We start from the raw sequence: 8,553 nt of genomic DNA on the forward strand, positions 1-8,553 counted from the left end.
TTTGGCAAAAACATATGTTTGTATTTTTGTTACACATGTCTCATATTTATATTTAAACAAGCTTTACAATATTGTAATGATAAAATTTTTTTTTCTTTTTTTCTCTATAAAAAATTTTAATGCAATAAATTATCTTATCATTTTGTAAAAAAAGTCTAAAGGTGATTACTGTATCTCTGGAATGACTTTCAAAAATTAATTTAGAATAATAAATAAAATAAAACAATAAAACTCATTAAAAACATGCAAACACAGACAAAATCTTACCTCACAATGGTAAAACAGCAACCACAAAAACCTGTGTTAGCACAAAACTCAAAAAAAAAAAACGTGAAACATACAAAAACACGTAAGTAACAATTCCCATAATATCTAGCGTGTTATAAAACTTAACTAAAGTGTAATACAGTGCAAAGAAAAAATGAAAAGAAAAAAAAAAGAAAAAAAACTTTTTAAATTTTTTTTTGGAAGGATAAAATGATTGAAATAAAACACAAAAATGTATTTGACATTTTTATTACAATATCTTCTCGATATACAGATAAGTACCTTTCTCCACAGTACAAATAGATTGATTACAGATTTATAGCCCTAGCAACGTTCAACAAGACAGTACAAAATGCTGTACAATACATAATAACAACAGTTTTAACGTCATCAAAAATATGTCCACGATTGTCTCTGCTCAGCAATAAACAAAATGTTAAAGTCTACTGGAATTAAAAAAAACACGATTTTTTTTCTTTAACATATCATAGTACTTAAAAAATATAATCCAAATATATTATACTTATTTGCCGTAACTCAAACCAGCAAGTATATTTTTAATTTTTTGTTTGTATTTTCCGAAACTGCTGACTTACGACTGGACTTTAAGATAGCTGAAGTATACAATAGTAAAATATGTTATGTTTTTTTAAAGAAGAAAAAGTGTTGAACACCTGCCAGTATTTTTTAATGGAACAGAGACATCATAGTAAAATGTAGCGAACGGCTATATCTACTAAAGTACAAACTGTAATATTTCAAGCGAATATAGTTATTGTAAATGCGAACCGTAAATACAATATCAATATGTTTTAAGATATTTTAGATGCTTAAACATGACGCATAGAAAATACAAAAGGTCAGAAAATTTTCCTACTTATAACTAAAAAAAATCTTAAAAAATAAAAATTCGACAATAAAATTAAAGCAAGGAGAGATTACAGGTATTATGGCGATTATCTTAAAACTAATTGACTAAAAAAAGGTATTCAGAGTGATAAGATTCGCTGTTACGAAATGAAAAAATCAGTCTATATCTAAGGGAAATTTAAAAAAAAATATGGCCACTGATTATAATGAGCAAAAAAACACCACTTGTCATAAAAAATGACTTTAAAAATATGACTACAATAAATAACTTACTTTTAAAATTTTATGGCAGTAGGATATCTACCCTTTTTATACATTACTTAAATATTACGCAATCGCTGACGTAAAAAAAGGAATGAATGTGTAAAAACTATGTAATTTCAAGTCGTTACTGTCTCATAATAAAAAAATGTCAATAAGATTCTATCACAATTACCAGATTCTCATGCTTGCTAATATACAAAAATAACGATTTATAAAAAAAACAGATCATTCAAACAATAGATGATTCTAAAAACTAATACGATATTTTTAAGAATTTTTTCTAGATCTTTACGTTAATCAGAATAGTTGCCCAAATCGTAATTTTAAAAAGAAAAAAAAAATGAGTTAGTCAATAGCGGCTTTGAATGAGATTCTATGACAAAATTACATTTTCATACATATACATACTTAATTATTAGCAAAGCACCCATAAGGTTACTAAAATAGAGAGATAGATACAAAAAATTAAAAAAAAACACGCTGTTTTTTTTAATAATTAAATTAAATTGATATCAAGTTTTATTACTGGTTAAATATCGAATAATTATAGTGTCGTTAAATATAAAATGTTATTGATTATTCCCAATAAACAATGGATTAAAATCGATAGCAGCATAGAAGCATACAATTTTATTAAAATTAAGAGTCAATATCGAATTCTTGTAAATTGTCTGATAACAACCCAACGTGTATAAAATATGTGATGAATATATCGGATTTTGGTACTCTATCAGACAGTGACGTAACTTTAAGCTATCTGAGCCTCTATCAGCCAGTAGTGGGACAGGCCCTAAATATAGCAGATACAATGGTTATACAAAGATTCACTTAAATTACACACGCACTTTTTCCAATAATTGAGCATAGAATTTGGCAAAAAATCATTTGTTAACGAAAAAAAACTAAAGATATTCGATGGTTAAATAATACATTTTTTAAGTGTTTTTTCTCATCAGATAATACCTTTAATACTTTTGAAACCGCAATTTTCACTTTACTTTTATTTTGAAAAATAAAATTTAACAGTATGAATACCAAAACTACAATGAACATCGCATTATATCAATAACACTGGAAAATTACCGCATTCTACGGTCTTAACTTTACCGTACAGTATAACGCAAAGCTATACCAACAAACACGCACACATCCAAAAGCCTTACAAGAACATCCTGCGTATTAAACGTAACATATCTTCAATTCAACATTGCTTCTTCTCAATCTGCAATTGCTGCATTTGTTGATGAACTTCATACGTTGATATCGTTATATTTGACGTCTCTGATGTTAGATGAGTGATTTCTACCTGTTATGAAAAGTATTTTTATTTAATATACGATAGCTTAAAATAATTAAGACTGTTAATTTTACTAATATAATAAATGCGAAAGTTTAGATGGATGTTTGTTAGAGTTTAACTACTAAACGGATATCGATAAAATTTGACATAGATGTAGGGTAACGTCTGGAGTACACATATGCTACTTACATTTTTTTTTAATTCTACGCGGGCGAGAGCATAGTAAACTATAAAAGAATCTTTAGTAATTCTATAGGAGGAGCCTCGACGTCAAAAAATATAATAATTGTAAATCATATTTCCAAGCAAACTTAATTAAATTTTAAATCAAAATGTGATTATTATTAAAGAAAATTAATTGAAAATTAAATAAACAACCGCCATTGCTCTTCATATTTGTCATGAATCTTGAAAACTAAATAAAATATATACAATCCTCAACATCTCTATATATTTTTTTTTATTAAACCATGTATTAGTTAAAGATTAAAATATAGGACCTTACCTTTTCATCGTATAGTTATTTTTTTAAATACTTTTTTAATGCCAAGCAGCTATCAAGCTTTAAAAAGCTTTCTAATATCGTGCTATAGAGTTGATGACGTTTAATTTAGATATTTTATATTTTCTATTATTGATGAAATGATGCAAGAAATGGTAGAAATATAATTAAAAGTAGATAGCAATGTAATGAATCTAAATAATAAATGCGAAGTTTAAATTATTGTGGATTTTCGTCGAAAAACTGTGAACATCAGATATGTAACCTCTAGATAGTGTTTTTTCAAGTCTTAATTGATTTTGTAATGTAAATTACGGTACTGAAGGAATTTACCCTTAAAAAATGTGAAAGGTCTTGTTTCTTCTTTGTTTTATTCAGGTATCTATAGATTACATATCTATGGTACTCTAGAAAGGTTAACACGGCCGTAATGATATCTATAAAAATATATTTAAAAAAACCGAGTCACGCCAATTGAAATTATCTAAATTTCAACATTAAAAATATAATTTATCGATATTAGTAATCTGATTTCTCCTTGATTGTTGAAATAAAAATTTAGGGCCTGTCCCACCACTGGCTGATAGAGGCTGAGATAGGACAAAAATTTCGTCATTGTCAGATAAGGGAACAAATTCTGATATTTTTATCACATATTTCACACGTTGGATTATTATAAGACGATTTACAATTTGGTGGGACAGGCCCTTAATAATTAAACATGACAGCTGTCAAAACGGATCCGCCATTTTGGAGTTTTAATTTTTAGGGTGTTAATACTTTTTAAAGGATTTTTCTTGAATAGCTGAAAATTTAAACATATTTTTGTTCAAATGTTTATTCTACATTTCATTTGACTTATAAAGTTAACAACAACGTAATATACAATGTCATATTGATACTGTTATAACAATATTAACAGACCGGTTACCAGTTGAAACCGGTTTTTCTTAAAACGAAGACCATAATTATTGTTTGCTATAAAAATCAGAGCGCGCACACCTTTGACTAAACTTCGCACAACTTTTTAATCTCGCTTTTTTTGAGACCGAATGGCCACTGTTTGCCTTGAAGAGGCATTTACAGATTCACCGGGCTGGAGGTAGCCGAGCGCTGATGGCGCTTAGCCTAAACTTCGTTTATGAGTAACTAAGCTCGAGGGCTTTCTCAGGAGCTGACACGAGCCGTTACTTCTTTATAATTACCAGATTGGGAGACCACCGAGTTCTTAGATCGCTTCGTTGGATGCTCCATGGAGTGACTAGGCACAAGGGCCCCCGAGGACCTTGTGCCTAGGACCTTGGCTTGGGCTGTCACTCAATACGCGTTTAGCATTCCGATTCAAGGGTGCCCAATAGGGCCGAACCTCGGCTTGATCGGTTGCTGCTATCTGATTACTTTTAGTCTCGTTTTGATTCCTGTAAACTTATATGGAGGTGCGCACACTACTCGATTTGAGTTGTGCAACTAAACAGTTGAATTGGCTGCGAAATAATCGACAATCGCACAACTGTTCTGCGATAGTTTAGTCAAAGGTATGCGACCGCTTTAAGACAAAATGTATATATTTAATACAAAATATTTTATCAGTAAGAATATCAGAGACTTTCAGATTTCATAAAATTTGATAACATTATTGAAATAGTATTTTATAGTCTTCGTTATAAGATCTAACCGTGAAATTATGCTGGCGAAACACTTGTAATAGAAAATATTGCTATCTTTGTTCATTTCAAAAAGAATGAGAGTGACGAAATTAAATTCTTACACGAGTGTTACGACAGTGAAACCCCACAGTTATTTTTATTGATCTGTAAGTATTTTAGAATTAAACATTAATCAAATGTTATTCGTTTCATTAATTCAAGTGTTAAAAATATGTATTAATAAAATCTGCTATCCGAAGGATACCCAGATATTACTTAATTTTATTTAGTACGTAATCAATATTAATATTATAAAGAGAAAAATTTTGTATTTTTGCATGTATTGAAATAACTCAAAAGGTACTGGGCCAATTTTAAAAATTCTTTCACCATTACAAAGCTACGTTATCACTGCATACCATATTTTTTTTTTTTTAATATGAGTTGACAAGTATTTTACACACTGTTTTGAATATATGACATGTACTACAAGGTAGCTTGCGCATAATTTCCATTATGTTTTACTTTCAAATAAATAAAATACTTACAGATCTCCACTATATATTACAATATAAACATCAACACACGAAGAAGCGGTATATATTTGATAAGCGAACGACGAATTGCTTTCTTTTGACAACCTTTTATTTTCAAACAAACTATCACGAGAATATCAACATTATTTGGTCGAAATCGATGATTTTAATATGAATTTGAGAATTCAGACCGAGTTTGAAACAACACGTCAGCGCGATAAGCTTATCTGTGGGTTTATCATGAACTTTCCTGTAACAGTTGCAAGAACGCATTTTATCATCTACTTTATTTGTTGGTGTATTTAAAGATCGATAGGGGCGCTGTAGCAATCTAATAAAAATGTCTTACATTTAGGACCTGTCCAATCAAATTGTAAATTGTCTTTTAACAATCCAACGTGTAAAACATGTGATGGAAATATAGGATTTCGTTGCCTTATCTGACGGTGACGTCATTTTTAAGCTATCTGTGCCTCTATCAGCCAGTAGTGAGACGGGCCCTGAGAATACGTTAAATGTTCTGATGTTTCCTTAAATGTTTCTGATAAACCCTCTGATAAGTTTATATGACTAATAAAGTTTATGGAAATGTCATGAAATATTTATGAAATAAACTTGCAAGCTGAATTTGTTAAGCTATTTTAAGTAAGATTTTCTTTGTTCTATTTATCAAATAACTAGCTTTCGCTCTCAACTCCGTCCGCGTGGAATTAAAAAAGTGAGTAGCCTATGTGTTCTTCCAGACTACCCTCTACATCTGTGCCAAATTTCACCGAAATCCGTTCAGCATTTTAGAAAGCTACATCATGACTGAGTAACAAAGGCTATATTTAACAGCGGTCGAGCCCGCTTTAACATCTTCGCACGAATTGGCCAACTCGCCCAGTGTAATACCGCGACCACACAGAAAACAGGCTTGAAGTGAACGCAATTCCGAGTACAGTCTGATAAGTGTGGTGCCGGAGGCCTAATTTTAGTCCCTTTCCCTTTCCGCCCTTTTCTTATGAGGAAAGGATGGGAAGGAAAAGTGAATTTGACGGTGGAGGAGACGCATAGGAAGGGGAAATGTCCTCTTTATATGCGTCTCCTCCTCCGTCAAATAAGGGTAGGCAACGCATCTGCAATTGCAGCGATCGGTTTCTATTTCGGTGGTTTCAGTGATTCAGGTGGCCTCTTGCTCGTTTGCCACCATATGTTATAAAAAAAATACTAGTTTTTTTTTAACAAACGTGGAGTTTTTTAAATATTGCCATGACATTCCCATCTGCCTATTGCGTTAGCATTTCGACTAACAATGAACTATAAAATTTAAACGTTATTAAAAATACATGCGCATTACAAAACTTTAACTATAAAACACACACAATATCAAATGCTTGTTTAGCTAAAACCACAGGGTATATTAAATAACGTATTTTAAAAATAACCTAGTTTTTATATCAATTTGTACTATCCAAACATGTTAACATTTTCAACGAACATTTAAATGAGTGGTTTAAAATGAGGGGTATAAAGGCAATTACGCTTTGAACCATTTTTGGTAACTAGGCATACTTCAAGTCCACCACTGAATGAAATTTTTAATCTGGCAACATTGGTATGCCTTGTTAAAAATGAATTAAAGCGTATTTTCTTTTATAATCCTCAAATATTTGTTATCTAAAATTATGGCTCAGATAACAGTCGAACCCAATAATCAATCTATTAGATTTGACCATACCGATACACTAAAAAAAGTGTTCACACTAGTATTAACTGCTGAGATTTAAAAAGTGTTGCCATTTCTAATAATTCCAAGAGCATTCGAAAGAAAAATAAAATAACTAATTGATTGAATTAATTCAAGAAACTGTCATCTATTTAAATATAGATATCTACTAATACTTTTAAAACGCACATATTAAAATATTTTAATTACTAGTTGTTACATTTTTACATTTCAATTCAATGAGCCAATAGCAAGATATAGTGTTGCCATTAATATTTTGAAATATAGTAATACAAAAATAAAGAAATGTTAACTACAACGATGGAATGATTTTAAAAATATGTTTTGAATAGGATCTATAATTTTTCGATTACAAGGAATTACATATTGCTAGTTGAACAAATTTTTTTTTAATCATTTGAACATCACTATTTAACCAAAAAAAACTATTATAAATTGGTTTAAAAAACGTTCTGAGCCACATTGATATATCGCACTTCATAAATGGAAGCACCATCAACATTTATTAACCGGTAAATATCTAAAAGCTAGCGTCAAAACTGTTATAAAACCTCGAAGCGATTGAATATATATTTATGCGGCATCTTAATCATTTATAATCTTTTTCTACACGTTCTTTTAAGTGCAACTATACCATCCACCATGAAAGCAGCGTCCAAAAAAAAAAAGATAGCATTAATTTTGCAATACACTGAAATATAAAGTTTCATAGACTAAACATTAGGCAGTTTGCAATATTCTGTAAAGACTAACGATAGGTAGAAATTTACTCTATGGTCACTATAGTCTATGATACCATAGTGTTTAGCATGTAGTCAATTTACCGTTAATATCTACTCGTTTAGGTATTAAAAGCTTTTGAATAATGCAAAGTGATGCTTTAGATAAATTACGCCTTAAAGATTGGCTGTAAAAACGATATTTTTCTTATATTATTGTGAAATTAAATAATGACAAAAAGACTATAAATAATTACAGATTTTTTACCAACATTTTACATCTATAATTTAAATAATCTATGATATTATAATACCATAGAATATTTAATCTATGGTATTTTCATAGATTATACATTGTAATTTTTTTAGTGTTACTTTCTATACAATTGCCAATCAATTAGTGCGTAATAAATCTAAGCTAAAACGTGACTCAATCCTCCACCACGTGTATTAGTATTATAAGTGCTGCCGGGTTAGTGATGTTTTAATTTATAGTGCGACAAATTTATTTGGCACGGTGATAAAAGTGACAATAAAAGAACTAACACTCGTATAACATAGTATATTTTGTAACAAACTGCGATAACAGCGCCATTCTCACCGGGCTAAATAAGTTTTCGGAACTATAGAACGATTGATTTCACCACAGAGTATATAATTTAAATTTAACACAGATTAAAATATGACAGTATCTTGTGATTTCGATCGTTCATGAAACAT

This window comes from Papilio polytes, unplaced genomic scaffold (genome assembly GCF_000836215.1).
Source record: "Papilio polytes unplaced genomic scaffold, Ppol_1.0 DF823935.1, whole genome shotgun sequence".
Taxonomy (NCBI): Eukaryota; Metazoa; Arthropoda; class Insecta; order Lepidoptera; family Papilionidae; genus Papilio; species Papilio polytes.